Source organism: Culex quinquefasciatus, chromosome 1, assembly GCF_015732765.1.
Source record: "Culex quinquefasciatus strain JHB chromosome 1, VPISU_Cqui_1.0_pri_paternal, whole genome shotgun sequence".
Taxonomy (NCBI): domain Eukaryota; kingdom Metazoa; phylum Arthropoda; class Insecta; order Diptera; family Culicidae; genus Culex; species Culex quinquefasciatus.
Window position 1 is genome coordinate 56677226 of NC_051861.1, and position 12086 is coordinate 56689311.

Sequence of the window (12086 nt, forward strand, 5' to 3'; positions counted from 1 at the left end):
CTTGCGCTCGGTACCGCGATCTAGACTGGCCAGCCCACCCCGGCCGTTCGGTCTGTCGGTCTCTCGCCAGGAACAAGAAAGAACCCTTGGAGCATTCATCTTAAAATACAGTTCGTAGTTTACTCGTTCTAATGATTTTGAATATTTCAATGAAGTTAATTTTTTAGTTTTAAGTTAGGATGAGTTGTTGAAGTATTTTTTTTTCTTTTTTTTTACCCAAATGTAATCGATTCAATGCAATAATGTAAAACAATTTGAAATAAATAAATGAATGTGAACAGTTAATAATAAAACGACAAATACAACAAAGATGAAGAGCATTAGGCCATACCACTTGGCATGTAAAAGAAATGTAATTATTATAAGAAAGTTCAATAAAGACAAATTTATTTTTTTTTAAATTCACGCTTAAAAAAAAAGATGCACATTCTGGATCAGCTAAAATTGACTTCTATGTCACACACCGTTTGTTTGGTTGACCATTCCGTGCATTGTCCCGAAGTTTGGTTGTATTTGGTTACTGGAGTCCCGAGTTATAATTACAAATGTTTACGGTAGTCTAACTTGTACATGCGTCAAACGCATCCTGACCTGAAATCCCTTTGCCAATTGTCACACTTGAGCAGTTCTCTAGGATTTCGGTCATTCGATTTTTTTTGTATTTTTTAATCCGACTGAAATTTTTTTGGTGCCTTCGGTATGCCCAAAGAAGCCATTTTGCATCATTAGTTTGTCCATATAATTTTCCATACAAATTTGGCAGCTGTCCATACAAAAATGATGTATGAAAATTCAAAAATCTGTATCTTTCGAAGGAATTTTTTGATCGATTTGATGTCTTCGGCAAAGTTGTAGGTATGAATACGGACTACACTGGAAAAAAATAATACATAAAATGCCAACTTTCCAGAAATTTCCAGGTTGTGCAAAAAATCATTGACCGAGTTATGCATTTTTTAATCAATACTAATTTTTTCAAAAAATCGAAATTATGGTCGCAAAAATTTTTCAATTTCATTTTTCGATGTAAAATTGAATTTGCAATCAAAAAGTACTGTAGTGAAATTTTGATAAAGTGCACCGTTTTCAAGTTATAGCCATTTTTATGTAACTTTTTTGAAAATAGTCGCAGTTTTTCATTTTTTTAAATTAGTGCACATGTTTGCCCACTTTTGAAAAAAATATTTTTGAAAAGCTGAGAAAACTCTCTATATTTTGCTTCATCGGACTTTGTTGATACGACCTTTAGTTGCTGAGATATTGCAATGAAAAGGTTTAAAAACAGGATTTTTTGAATTGATGTTTTCTTAGTCTCACCCAAACAGCCCACCATTTTTCAATGTCGATATCTCAGCAACTACTGGTCCGATTTTCAATGTCAAAATATGAAACATTTGTGAAATTTTCCGATCTTTTCGAAAACAATATTTTCAAAATTTTCAAATCAAGACTTACATTTCAAAAAGGTCAAACATTGAATATTACGCCCATTTAAAATCAAAAATCAAAATTTCACAATTTTACATCGAAAAATGAAACTGAAAAATTTTTGCGACCAAAATTTCGATTTTTTGAAAAAGTCAGTATTGATTAAAAAATTCATAACTCGGTCAATGATTTTTTGCACAACCTGGAAATTTCTGAAAAGTTGGCATTTTATGTCCTCTAAAACATATAAAAAAATTAAAAATAGTGTTTTTTTGCAAATCAAGTTTTAGTGTTAAAAAGTTAAATAAAAAAATCACCAAATTTTTTTTACCGTTTATTATTTTTTTCCAGTGTAGTCCGTATTCATACCTACAACTTTGCCGAAGAAATCAAATCGATCAAAAAATTCCTTCGAAAGATACAGATTTTTGAATTTTCATACATCATTTTTGTATGGACAGCTGCCAAATTTGTATGGAAAATTATATGGACAAACTAATGATGCAAAATGGCATCTTTGGGCATACCGAAGGCACCAAAAAAGTTTCAGTCGGATTAAAAAATACAAATATTAAAATTGAAGAAAAAAGACCGATTTCGTAGAGAATTGCTCACTTACATCAATTTTCAGTGAGTGACCAGATAGCACGACAAGATTGAAACTTCTTTCATATGAAAAGTGACAAAAATCCGCGGAGCTTTTTTGGTTTTCATCAGACTGGTGGCAAGCTTGTCAAAAAGTGAACCTTGCTTTTGACAATCCATATAGGATGAACGTTCCGTAAACTGGTTGCACAAAATAGGGCATACAGGGCCATTTTAGAGTAAAGTTGAAAACATGTTTATTTTATATTTAGGTTTGTAATTTGAAATTGATATTTATTGAGAGTTATTTTTTTTTGTTAAGACCGAGCTATGCGGTAACGCTTCCGCCTCGTAAACGGGAGTTCAGGACCCGGTGCGGACCAACATAAATGGTTATGGTTTCCCTTTTGAACTCGATTTCTAATTAAAGGAAAAGTTGTTTATTGTCACAAGCTGGATAATATTTTATTTATCTAGTTATTTATTTTTTGACAAAACATATCCAAAATTATTCATCAAAAACAAAATTTAAAATAATTTTACACAAAAAAATCTTTTCAATTGCACATTTGCTGGCTCTTTTATCCTATATTTAGCGACAGAGGGGTAAAGCGACCAAATAGCGGCGGCCACGGGCCATCCAATGTGAGTATCGTGGCCCATACATACAATTTGATAATCTTGCCATCAGGCTGGTTGTTATTGAATATCTCAGGATTGAAAACGAATTTTGGGGATCTGTGAAGGTTTAAAGGTGAGGCATTGTAAGCTGCACAAAATAACGTTCATAACCTAGGGGTAAAGTTTTAACCATTCGTCAATATATTGACGTTGTTTTTGATATTTCGTCAATATATTAACGAAAAATGTTTCGACCTGCATTTGGACACCTTGGTTTGACAGATGACAGATTGAAACAAGAACCACATTTTGACGACCGAAGTTTTTTTGCGTTTCCGCTTATTCTCTGCTAACAATCCTAAAATTCTTGAAAAATAGAAATACTTAGTCGAAATTTCGGTCAAATCTGGCCATCATAAGAGATAGCTCTTACCTCAACGAAGAATTTGCTCTTTTGACCGCGTAAAACGGAGTTAGAACGGGAGAAAGCTTCAGAGCAGCAGGCAAAAGGAGCACCTCCGGTGCAGCTTGCGGCAAAGTTTAACGGGTTACCCGGTTTGCAGGATTTTTTCAGGTTTCTGACCATGAATATGACCGTAATTTCTCCTAGGGGTGAGACACATGCCCTAATCAACCAAAAATTACCAGCTAGTTGATTAAAAATTACAGTTAGTTGATTAGAATTATCGCTAATCGATTAGTGTATTCCTGCCTTTTCACTTTTATCTTGGGCTGATGAACAAACGTCAAAACATCACAACATAGCAAAATTCATCGTGCTTGCGGCCGTTAGACAAATGTAAGGCAACCATGCAAAGTGGCCAACCTGGTTCTGGAACCTATTGCCCACGAATTGCCAATTGGAGTACGATGGTGTTATCGAGGTGTGCAAACGACCGACGAATTTACAGGGCAGCAGATTATGCGGAATCAAACCGATCCGGCGGTAAAGTTGCGGCGTGGAAATTTTTAAAAATAGATTCCGTCGCCGGGAACAAAGGAGTCTACGCCAATTCCTGAGTATTCTGAGTAGCAGTTTATGTCGGAGGACACGTTCCAATGAAGATCCTTTCGGGGGCGTAGCTGACGCGATCCTCGACGGCGTCGTAACAAGGAGACAGATTATTTGCAGCAGATGACGGTGCAGGTAGTAATCTTTCACCTCGTTTGTGAGCACCTTCATGTTCGAGCCAATCGGTGCTCCGTCTTCACGACTGTTCCCCCGCCCCAGCACCACATCTCTCAACAATTTGATGAAAATGCCAAAGAAAAGTTTGAGCTCCAGCTGCTCATGGATAATACAGCCAATTAGAAACCAAATCCATCAACTTGTCCAAGCTGACCTTGTAGAACGTAAGCTCATCCGCGTATCCCAACTTAAAACTCCGAATGTTTGGTGTTCGGCTGCTTCGGCTTCACTTTCTGTGGTCATATTGCCGTTCCGCGGTGTTGTGGCCAACCGGATTCCGTTTTGTCTAACGGCTAAGTCTATCGAAAATGTCATCATCAACGCAACGGAAGCATTCTGCCCCCACCCCACCCCACCTAAGAAAAACACAACCAAAAGAACGGTTTTTATTAAATTTCATCGAGTAAAGATTTACAGAACTATTGTGAAAAATTAAGAACAAGTGAAAATATTTAAATTCTTATAAGAAATCAGTGCGACGAACAATCTGGTTCACCTAGATCAGTATTTCGTTAAACCGCTCCGACAGGCACATTCCACGTCAACCGCCTCATGTTCACTATCGACACCTGGAATGTTGGGCATCATAGGCCGGCTGACAGCTGGACAATTTCCTCGACTGAAACCTGCTCGGACACCACCTAGTTCAGGTAGAGCAGCTCGTTGTTCACCGTCACGAGTCTTTCGTCGCGGACCGTACACAGAGAAGAGTTTTCCGGGTCCGCCAATTTTTTTTTCTGACTCACTTGCTGCCTCGGAGGAGATGTCCGATTGCGTCGATAAGGATTCACTGGCTAGGCGATAGGAACTATCTTGTAGTTTCTTCTCCGCGGCTTCCGAGGATTGTTCCGGTTCGGCTGGTGACACATCCCTAACGGACCACCACAACCTCGGTACCAGCCGCTGGCGCAGGTGAGTCGAAGTGGGCATCGTGGGTTCCCCGTCGTCCGAATCAACCCGCTAGATTGGCTTGTCCGATTTTAGCTGAGGTTGATTGCTTCAACTTTTGGGTCGAAATCTTAATCACTTAGGTTTACGGACGAAGTGGTGGGACGGTGAGACGTTAGGAGAGCGCCCTTGAATGCTGTGGACAGTGGCTTGCTTTTCGTTGAATGGAACAAACATTCAGCAGTAGTTCCAAGCTTGGTTCCAAGTCATCGTTGTGTCGATTTGCCGCATATTTGGGGAGCACTTTTGTCGCGGAACTGCTGCTGCTTCTACTAGTGACGACGATCTGGCCGGAGCTGCTAGCTCGAACGAGTTTTTGTCGATCGTTGCCCGGACGCAGCCGGGAGGAATCTGGAATTGTAAACATAACCTTACTGTTCTATTTATTAAATTTCATCTGTTCCACTCACCATCCGACTTTTCGATATCCAGAGGGTCCCTTCACGACAGTCTGTAGACTGGACACGAGTTCTTGGCCAGATTGACCAGTTAATGCACACAAATTTTGCCAGCGGTCATCGAGAAAACAAATCAAAACATTGAACTGACAGAACGGAGTTTGGTCACACGTCAAGATCATTTGGTACACAGAAAAAAATATTCCTGTAAATTTACATTATTTATCATGTACCAAAAGGTATCATGATAAATGATGTATATTTACATTACTTTCATCGGAAATTTACATGCTTTTCATTGGAAATGCTTGAAGCAAAACAATTCAAGAAACGTGTAAATTTCCACTAAATGTAATGCTAATTTCCAATAAAAATAATGTAAACTTTCCAAAGCAAAAAAATTTTTGCTCCGCTGAATCTGGAATCTGTAACCGTTTCCATGATTCCAGACACAACAGAGCGAGGGCGCGACAATAGTAAGAAATTAAATTATTTAATTAATTAACGGTAGGAATTAAATATATTAACGCTTGTTTACAACCGAAACATCGTCACCTCTCTTTACACTACATTGGCTTGGCAGTTTGACATGACGCGTGTTTGTTTTTGTGTTTGGTGCAAAATTTGTGTCCTCAACAAGCAGGCTGACTTGAAAGTGCCAGCACGGGGCAGACGAACCGGAAATGGAACAACACACAACGGTGCGTAGCGCCATCCAGGTTCCAGGACGGTGATCCGGAGGCAGTGGATAAGCAGATATCGGAGCATGCCCGGCCGGAAGATGCGTTGGAAAAGGGCCTTCGAGCGGCGCATTGAGGCACTCCTGATGCTGTAATTGCTCAAACGAATCCTCGAGATCAATTACCATCATTCGGTTCCCCAAACTACATGCGGCGCGGATTGCGTCGAGAATGAACGAGAAGTGACGAGGTGGTGAGAATGCTCACTTCCGTTGTTTTGAGGAACGCCACAATGAAGGTAAGGCGATTGAAAAGCTGGCGAAAAAGCAGTTCCTAATTTTATTCTTCCGATTCTTCCCACCCACAGATTTCGTTAAAAATGTTCCTGTGGATTTGGTCCGGCTTTACCGGCCCTCCCGCTTAACAGCTGGATAAGTTAAGCGCGGCCAACTAGAAGTGGTTCTCCTCGATGTTGTCGCTACCGTTGCCGTTCGTCCCGTGACGACCTCCATCATTGGTACTACCATGAGCCCGGCGAAAAAGCTATCAGTGGATCGCCCCAGTTTCTGCACCAAAGTCCTTAGCGATCTTTATACACCGAGCTCGACAACAAGAAACTCAACATGGTTCCAGAAGTGTGGAAGTTTTGAAATAAATTGAACAACAGATTTGGGTTATTTTATTTTCACTATTCAATAAAATCACTCCGCCACTCCGAGTAACAATATTTAACCACATCTTATCGTTTATTAAACTGGTCCACTCCTGGACGCTCTTCCTAGTCATCCGGTGCTGAACCTGCCAGCGTTGAAGTGGCAACGCTATCCGAATCATTTGCCAGATTAATCCTTCCAGCATTCGAGCCTGAGTGCACTCAGGTCAGAGATGCGGAGATGAGCTCGTAGTGCGATTTCTTTTCCCCCGGTGTCGACGTGTTGAAGGAATCGCTGCTGTCGCAAGCCAACACCCTCTGCCGGCTGCATCTTTTCCGCCAATGGCACGTTTGGATCGTCCTGCCCCCCATTTTCCTCCCCTTCTTCCATTTTTGCTCCGCCGCGACCAACAATATGTAGAAATCAGCGGCCTTTTGAAAAAAACTTCAGAAATGTTCGATCGTACATCGACGTATTTTTTCCAAAACCGAACCAAAACAAACTTGACAATCGAGCGCGCGAAAGAGAAACGAAGCAAAGCAATGTTTTCAAAGCAGGTGTGGCGCTGTCAAATGTCAAATGACATGAGGAATTTAATTCCTTAATGTATTAAATGCTTAAAATTAATATATTAAGGCCTTTGTCACGCCCCTCGCAACGGAGCTTTGTTTTAGTTGATGATATCGAACATTATTTTGTGAGTTTAACACTAAAGAACATATTTACCTACGAATTGAGGTCTGCGGCGTGGCGCATTTATCAGCCCTCTGTCACTGCCGCCATGTTTATGAAACCAAAATATTCGATAACGAACATGAAGACAACAAAGAAGAAAACCACGGTGTCTACTGTCAGATTTTGAAAAAAAAAACAAAGTGCAGAGACCTTTTTTAAATTATGTTCTTTTTCACACGTGACAACTTGCTTGCATGTCCAGGACTCTTTAAAGAATGTTACTTACGAGTGGAAATTTGCGATCCCGGTCCTAGATTTTCCCGGTCGAATCGGATTTTGCTTTAAATTGGTTAAACTACTCCTGCTTATCCGGCTGCTCATCCCGCCATCCGATTCAAGAGCTCCTTTGACTCCGGCCTCATACACACACATAATATGTCCGGAAATCTGTCCTAGATATACAGGACAACTCGCGTGACCACTTCAACGGAATTTTGTAATAAATTTACACCAAAATATTATTTTTGGTTGACCTCTTTCGCGATCGCCATTTCCTATTTTGATGTAAACAATCAGAATACACCAATATTACTTCATCCAAAGCTTTGTTGATGGTGGGCTCTTCACACATACTAATGCACATTCTCTATCCAATGCATTGTTTATGGTGGGCTCTTCACACATACTAATGCGTGGGCTCTTCGAGGTTTTGGTGATTGTCAAACGTTCTAGACGTTTACAGTGGTGCCAGAGGGCTGGCATTTATTCACCATCGTATTGATGACCGTGGGGAGCCTATTCTTACAAATATCCATGATCGTCTGCGGCTCTCTAACTCTCCGATGTAATTCTACGACAAAGAAATTGTTTGTAATCAAAGCTTGCAAAAAAGAAATCTCTAAAGTAACTCACCTCGTTATGGTTTGAAGATATTTTGAGGCACCACGCAGAATAACCTCTTCTTGATGATAAGTTATCGCAAGAAAGGTCACGCGATCAGGATCGCGACGAGGGTCGGAATGTTGATGGCGGATGCTGCCCGGATTGGAGCCGAATATTCATTAGTTGTAGAACTCGCAATGCGCAACGCTGAACTCGGGATAATTCACACATGCTAGATCGTTGTCAACTTGTGGCCACCGTTCTTATAGGGTAACACCAGGGGCGAGGGGCAAATGCGTTCCAAGACGGGAAAATCAAGTTAGGATTTTTGCAAGTAGATGAATTGTGTTAAGGCAAACGACCTCGGCTGTGCTGCGGTGTGATGACAGTATTGCAAGGCAAGATTATCAGCAACCTCCGGGACCAGCGGCACAGCTACGTACACGTGTATAGATCGTGATAACCTGAAGAAGAAGATTAGAGGTTGAAATCGAATAAGTTGAAATCTACGCTCTACTCACCCTTCAAACTGGATGGATTGGCGAGGCTTCGTTAAACCACGTCATGTACGCGGTCATACAGGCTACTCGAATACGCCGGGTCGTTTGGGGGCTGCAGCTGGGCATTATCAGCTAGCGATTTTGCACCGCTAGTTCCGGTCTGGACCGCACAAACACCACATCCTTCCTTCTGTGGCGAATGACGATCGCCAGATTGGGTATTTTGTTTTTTTTTTTTCTCGCACATTTTGGAACTCTCCAACCTCGACCTCGTTGAGCTGGATGTTTCGTCGTGGCAGATTTGTCACCATTGGTGCCACCTGGGAACTGGAATGTAGGTTATGATGGAAATCGTCTTGCAGTCGAAAAGGTTAGCGTTTTACTTGACTGTCATAACCGGTACCAGCAGTCCCAGACTGCGGACGATTACGGGTGTGCTTGTAGTTGAGACACTCCTACCGGCCCAAATCCAAGCATCTGACGTGGTTCTGGCGATCGAAATGTTCAGATGGCCGATCGAGATGAATTTCTACTACACGCTCACCTGTTGCAGCCGATCTTGAGAACCGCACACGATGCCATCGCAGTCGTGATTTAACCGGAACGTTTCGAAAACAGAGGCACTTATCTGTTTGTAAAAATGTTTTGCCATTTCATCTGCACGCTTACCAGGGAACTCAAATTTGAGTGGATCCAAGCAAAACGGCGCAAACCGTAGCCATACAAATTTGACATCGAGTACCCGAACTTAATTTTAACATGGTGAAACTGATCTCAAATTTGACATGCGCTGGGTACCGGAAAAATCCTCCAGGAAAGCAGAAAAACGGTTCTGGGGGACGGATATCGGTTCGAAATTATAGGAAGAATGAAAATATCGTTCTGTGCTTGTTTTTGTTTTATTTTATTTCATTCTTAATTTTGTTTAACTATTTTACAATCTGGTGCAACGGGCTGCGCGGGGTTTCGATTCAAGCGATAAGCTGCGGGACTACTTGGAGCCAGGTGTTGATTTCGATTATGCACATGTCCTCGACGAGGGCGTCAAAGTCTCCGGGTAAGAAAGAGATAGAACGAGCGGAAGATTCTCTACGGCGGGGACGGCCAGGGTGAAATGCGCGCTTTCACTGGCCGGCCTTCCAAATTTGCTTGGTGACGCGAAGCTTATGTCCAACTCGCTGTGCTGTAGGGCATGTTCCGGGAATTTGGAGAAATGCGAACTGGAGCCACGAAGGAACGGCAATGTCCGGGTTGACGCCCAGCGAATAATCATAAAAGATTCGCTGCCAATCGTCGACGAGCGGTTGCCCGCCGAGAAATCGATCCAACCACATCTGCTTAACCTTTTTCTGTCGTTCTGAGATCAACTTTGTCTGTACTTGAATGATATCCTTGAGCTCCGCCAGCATCTGGACACACATCATCGCTTCGTCCATCGCGGTGGGTTTCGTATCGAGCAGACCACGCGTGTCTTCGATCAGCGTTCAAGCCAGCTCGTACACGCCGTGGTGAACTGCGAGTAGGCCTCTTTGAACAAACTGTCCGGCGTTTCCTCGAGGATAAACTTGACAAATTTGTGCATTCCTTCCCAATTGTAACGGTCTCTTTCTCCTTCATGTTTTATTTTCTTCCTTGTAGTTGAACGCTTTGACCTACGCCCGATATTCCATCGCTCGCTTGCCGATGATCTTCGGGAAGATCCGCAGCGTACCGTTCTCGTAAAGTGCTCACTTAACTCAGCTAAATTTAGATCGTCTACTTGATATCGGCCAATTGCGGAACCATCATTGCCTACCTCAACCTAGACAACAGCCAGCAGGACACTGACGCCGCGTTGAACAGGTCCTTCAACAGCTATGGGTAGTTTTGGGCCAGCGTACGGAAACTTCGCAGCTCTTGAACTCTTTTAGCAGCCCGTTGCTGAGCCGACGCAGTCACTCAAGCCAGTCGTCAGGAAACGTGGCGGTTCTGTAGATTGCAGTTGACACGTTCAGCTTGCACAACGTGGCGTCGGAGGCCGAGTTCACGATTCTTGAAGCGGGCTTGTCGGATGCCGAACTTTTCGTCAATGGCGAGGGCGCTGCTGCTAGGAGTTTATTGTACTCGGTATAGGAGATTTTGTGCTTGATCATGACGCTGTTAGCGAGCGTAACAAACACGAGGTACTTTTGTCCTAGCTAGACCATAATCGAACAGAGTGTTTGCAGAGCGGCGGTTCGCAGCTGACCGGGATGGTTATTCGGGACGCGAGCCAGCAAGTGGATGATTCTCGAAGATAATTTTCAAGGTCGGCCAGCGATCCGTGAACTCGCAGCCGAGACTAACAACTTGTTCCTCAACAGTACGCGGCCCGGGAATCAGCCTCCGGTTCCGGATCCCCCTGCGTCTTCACTTCACCCGGACGACCTCCCGCGGCGGTGCCTTCAACGATCGCTTTCAACCGCTTATGCCTCGTTTAAACGCCACCGTCCTTCCGGATCCTCCACACCAAGGTCGTCAATTCCTTGTATGTCCGTTCGCATTTCACCGGCTGACCACTCCGAGGGCATGCGGTGCTGAGACAGGTGATGGCGAAACGGCTATTTTCTAGTGGACCATTGACGAGCTCAAGATCTGAAAATGGATAGATTGAAAATTTGAGGGTTAATAAAGCAGAATGTGAGAAATTCGGAAAACGATAGTTGGCACTCTAAGATGGCAACCTGACACGACCCGCGGAAACTACTTCTACTGCACTTTGGTGTCCGGTTCCTCCGCCGACGAAATTGCGCGATTGTCGATTCGGACGATTAATTGCCGGTTGACTTGGAGCTAAGTGTTGATCTTGATCTCACTCGTGCCCACGACGAGGACGTCAAAGACCTTTGAGAATTTGGCGTAGTTGAACCAAAGTGCGGAGGCGAAGGAAGGGAGGGAGTTGCCTTGGGAGAGGTTAATCGAATGGAAAAGCACTTCTCTTGTCTCTACCCCACCGGGAAGTCTTCCTCCTGCTGTTGGGTTTGGACGACCTCGAAGTTCATTACGCCCAGAGATGCCAAGTATTGTACCAGTTGGAATCGTATTTGGTGGCATTTCGCAGCACGCGAGTATGCCAAGGATGAGTTGAGTCCTTGGAGTTGGTTCTGCTACTGATCGAACTTCATGTAGCAACCGCAAAGAAAAAGGCGGATTTATCCTTATCCTCCACTTCAAAGTTCTTTTCGGCACTCAAGTCTGCGGCTAGGGAGTTTAATTGATTGCGCGCGCTTTGCTGGCCGGCAATCCACTCGCAAAACTCGCGAAACTAATGTCCGGCTCGCTGGGAGTGTTCCGGGAATTCACAAAAAATGTAAAGCAGTTGGTATTACTAGGGTCTTCACAGACACTGGGAATTCGCTCTTGAGGCACGTCCGGACGTCGCTAGAAGGGATAACGATCATATAGTGAACTGGGATTCGCTGCAACTCGTCGACGAAGACTTCCTCGAGCTGCTGCTATATCTGGACCATCGCTCCGTACTCGCGTGATCGGCGTTTGCGCCAGCTCGG

At 43.3% G+C, this 12086-nt stretch overlaps 1 long non-coding RNA gene across 1 annotated transcript; it reads right to left on the reverse strand.

The window, feature by feature from the left end:
- Window positions 1-7736: 7736 nt before the first annotated feature.
- Window positions 7737-9241, reverse strand: LOC6044490. The gene is made up of 4 exons (XR_005277003.1): window positions 8943-9241; window positions 8581-8886; window positions 8090-8523; window positions 7737-8027 (listed from the first exon to the last, which is right to left on the reverse strand). It is a non-coding gene; the product is annotated as an uncharacterized LOC6044490 (long non-coding RNA).
- Window positions 9242-12086: the final 2845 nt, after the last annotated feature.